Here is a 4,927-nt window from a genome sequence, read left to right as displayed (position 1 = left end):
TTTATTGTCCAAGTGGTGAGAGGCATCCAGTATCTTGAAGACTTTTCTTTCAGCCAAGAATTCTTATATTTGTGGAGTTCATCTTGGATTATAATGAATGCTTAGTTCAAAACACAACACCATTTTCTACACGAGTTCAAGATGAAGCTTGACTGACATGCACAGCTAACATGGAAGTACTGTAATCTAACTGAAGTCGTTGTACAGGCAACACACCAGTTTCTGCAGCCACTGTTGTTAGTCCCTTGGTTCATACTGACTTAAGCACACTTGACATCAATTGCATCAAGATGTGACATGTTTTATAAGAAAAAAAAACATTTAAAATGAAAAAAATATTTTTAGGTATTTTCACAAACAAAAACTGGCTTTTAAATAAATTTGCTTCCATAATGGTTGAATATGACAAACAAGGAAAAAAGAAAAAAAAAAAGGAAAAAAAAGGAATTTAGACTGCGGGGAAGTGGAATATCAAAATAAGGCTTAAGACATCAATTCCATATTTTTCAAAGCCAAATACGTAATGCTGAGAAGAGAAAAAAAAAAGGTCAATACTTATAATTTAATATTGTTATTAAAACTTTGCTGTATATCCTATTCTTTAACATTTGGTGTTAATATCAAATACTTGCCAATGCTTGACATTTGAAATAAACTTTTTTCTATGGTTTTATTTGCAAGTGGTTCCATTAATTTTACTAGCTGCAGCTGGGTTCTAAACAGTCTTGCATCTAAAAGGACACTGTCAAGGTTGGGTCAGTGTATTAATTTTTGGCAGTGTTGACATCCCCAGCTCATTTGAATCTGTTCAACAGTTTTTTTTTTTCTATAGAAGAGCCGAAGCTGTAATGCCCAAATACACATTTTGAACTCTAAAGATCAAGGATGTTCTAGGTTAGAGTGGTAATTCCTACCAACTCATGGGAGTCGGGTGCTGATTTGGAGTCCAATTCCTCTTAACTCTGAAGCACAGGGACGTACAATCCAAAGATTTGGTTCATACCTATCTCAGCTTTTTTACAATTGTGCTCATAAGATATGTACAGAGAGAGAAGACTATCAATAATAATTGTTAAATGGCACGCACTAAAAAAGTATAAAATAGTATTTAAAAATGTAAAACAAACAGATCTGAAAATTGTTCCTTTAAGAAGCAGTTTTCAATTCTAAGCAGTACCTAGTAATGTTTCTTGTTACGAAAAAATACCTTGACAGTGTCTTTTTAAATTAAAAACAATAATAACTGAAATCAGTTATAAGTCTGTACTGATGAAATATAAGAGCTTACATGAAACTTATTCATTATGAATATTCTTTGCAATCTGAAGTTATCATACATTTTAATTATATGTATTTAAAGACCATAGCTCTACTTACAAGTGAGAAGGAATCCTAGGAAGGGTGCAATAACATTAATTTAAATGCTAATGCAAAACAAACCAAAATAATATTTCTCTTGCTTTCCCTGTAGATAAAATACCATACATTTAGTTGAAAAGCTTCCATTTTTGTGCATTGTGAATGAAGAAAAGATACATTATGCTTCATGCAGTATCAGTAATTCTCTTATTTCATTTTAGACTTAAGTAAAATTTGAGATAAGACTTGCAGTTTTAGTTGGAATCCATTTCTTAGGCTTAAGTAAAATATTTACTGAACACCAGAGGAGACAGAGCATTTATCAAAAAGTTTAAGTTTCTTCTCATGGTACAAGCTCTGAGCTTCTGCGAGCATGTGAGCACAGTATATATTCTCACTGCTGTCAGTCTGAAAGATACTTACAGTGTTCGCGATACCAGACAAACTTATCAGTAACTTCCCCATAATTAAACTAAACTATTTCTTGATGCATCTTTTGAAGTAATCCGTAGGTGTTCTGTGCATTACTCCCTATCAGGAATGTTGGGGAATGCATTCTGATTTTTAATGTTCAATGCTAGAATGACCAAACTGAAATCATATTCATATGGTAAACTAAACTTTTTGGAAAGTAGAATTGCATTACTGTATACAGTGGAAAGCTATTTATTGTACCTCTGGGCTTATTCCTCTAAAAATCGTAGCGTAAAAAGATCTTTGTCAAGCCTGAACTGGTGTATATAACTGAAATAATGTAAAGTTATATTTTCATGTTTTTATACTTAACAACATGATGGGAATACATAATGTATGAGTATTTCAATTACAGATAATATTGATTGGATAATACACATCTCAGTTAAAAAACAGTAATCATAGCTTAATATCCATGTTACAGTACATCAGTATATTGCTATATAAAGTATGTCTGTGTGCATTTAAGTGAAAAAGTAGTCAAGAGTGATGAAAGCTGTCCAAGGGTTTTTTATTCATTTTATATGAAAACTGTTATGGAGCAACCAAACTGTTTATGAACTTAATCTTGTGTAAATTTCAAAATGTCCTTTACTGTAGCTTTTTGTTTACAGTACAGTATCTTATTTTCCGCTTTGTTAAATGAGTAATGGTACAAAGCTGGACATACACTTTTTAAGACGTTAATGTTCCCGTTTTTTCATGTATACCTATATGACAGAAAATGCTTCTGATTTTATTTTTAAATCTAACACATGATGGCTTTTCTGGAGTGTTGTATAAACTTCAATCATACATAAAAAAACTTCTTAAAAAAGGCAAAAGACCCTTAATGTCTGTTTAGTATTATTGAAATCTGTTTTCTTATTCATTATAAATGTATTTTCATAAGGTTTTACATATAGAAAACCTGTTTGGCCCCCTAGACATGAAATTTCCTGAGTTTTGTAAGGAGAAAATGAATTTTCCACAAAATTATCTTGTCAGTCAAGCGTAGATTTATTGTAGTTTACATTATCACTAAACAAAGTAATGTAACTTTCTTGCCAATAATATAATTGTATTTCTGGAATGTAACCTTCATGGTCATATTTATACTGGCAGTGTGGTAGAATGGTGTGCTCATAAGGTATCTATTCAGTAACTCTACTGAAAAGCTGTCAGATATTCCTTGGACTAGTAATTTTTTACTTCAACATATTTTAAATGTGTTTAAACCAGGAAAAGGACCTGAGAAATGGCACATGTTTTAGGTATATATTAGTAGCATTGCTATTATAAATCTAGATCTATAACAAACTGTTTGCTGTAATAGCAAACAGATTGATCTTGAAGAGATTTACAATATGAAAGGTTCAACTCTATTTTAAATGTGCAACATTTTAATAGAGAGTGTGTCTCAGGAACTTCCTCCTCTTCGGCTGATAGATGTGGGTGACATCTTTACACCAAGAACAGTGCCTACATAATTGTATTTTTAAAGTACAAATACATTATTTCAGCTATCTTTTGGTGCAATTGAGTATCTGAATATAGTATTATTCTCTTGTTGTCACCAGCGAAATAGAATCAGGAGCAGCTACGTACTGGGTGATATCTGCTACTTGGATATCAGGCTACTCAGATCTGTTTTAGTGTTTATTAAATAGTTTCGTTCATCCTGCCATGATTTCACAAAAAATTACTGTGAGAGACTTATCAGGTCCAAATTATCTTAGGAGTTCATATTGTATCAAGTACTCTGAATAAAATTTAGCCAATAACTGTGGACTTAATTTGGAGGATTTTCCCTGGCATTTCCCTGGTTTTTAAACGTAATATACAGCACTACATATATATGTAAGATAGAATGGGGCAATTTTATGCAAAAATGACATCTATGTGATGAATTCCGTTTAGTCTATACCTCTGGTTGCTTTTTCTGAAATTTGGGCAATGGTTCGTTTCTATTTTTATTCCTCCTAATAATCTAACTTTGGAGCTGCTTCAGATAGCTCCATTGTAAAAATATTATAAAACTGTTCTTTTTTCTGCCCTTAATGCTGTCCCCTCCTTTCTTTCCTCTCCTCCAAAAAGTAGACAGATAACCATGCCTGTATCTACTATCTAAGGACCTATGGGAACTTCAAGTGGTAACAATTTCATAACAGAAGATTCTTAATTAATTCCTACTTGCATTTAGAGGATATCAACTCTTCATAGCTGCAAATGACTGTAATATTTGTAATAAGTCATATTTTTAGAGCTTCCTTAATGTATCAACTGATTACAATTTCAGAGCAAGTTAGATTCATTTAGTACTTTAACATATAATTTACGCAGTCATGATATTAGAAAAAAATAAACCTTCTTTAAAAGAGGATTTTTGTAAACAGGAACAAAAAAAAGTAGAACACTCTAAGATACAATAGGAGAGTTCTTTGAATTACAAATCTAACTTTACTGTGGTTTTGATGTTTATGGGTCATGAGGCCTTACCACACTCCCTAACCTTAAAGTTGGGGCATATTACATGATGTGCTTGCTTTCTTTTCCTCTTACCCTACTACATTCAGTTAGTTCTAATACATACTTTTTAGCTGAGTCAACAGATAAAAATATAATTGCTGTATATAATGCTGATCATAATTTTTTAAATTAATTTGTCAGTCATTCAAAATGTTTGTTATGGCTCATTGCATCTGGCCTCTGTGTTAAGGAAGAGAATCAGAAATGATAAATGTGGAGAAGATATCTTAGGTCATCTCAGGCTGATCCTTAATTCAAGTGGCATCATTTACTGCACCATTTTCCTTTGTACATCTCTAATTGCTAGTGAAAGTGAAAATTAGGCTACCTCAATAAACATCTCAGTGTTTACCTCAGTTTTGAGAAAAATGCTTCCCTTATACCTAAAAGAAAAGCATTATCTCCTTTAATCCCAAAAGACAAAGGCTAGTAAACATTAGCGTATAAACCAACCCCTTAAAATTGTTTTCACTCAGTTCATATCTGGAAGTGGAGGAAATGCGAAAGAAATGGGTTCCAGAGGGCCCCATGTGCTATGGACTGTTCCGCACCTGGCTGCCTCCTTTGCCTCTTTCCACTCACGGAA

Source organism: Rhea pennata, chromosome 4 (assembly GCF_028389875.1).
Source record: "Rhea pennata isolate bPtePen1 chromosome 4, bPtePen1.pri, whole genome shotgun sequence".
NCBI lineage: Eukaryota > Metazoa > Chordata > Aves > Rheiformes > Rheidae > Rhea > Rhea pennata.
Note: the sequence above shows the minus strand (reverse complement) of the source record.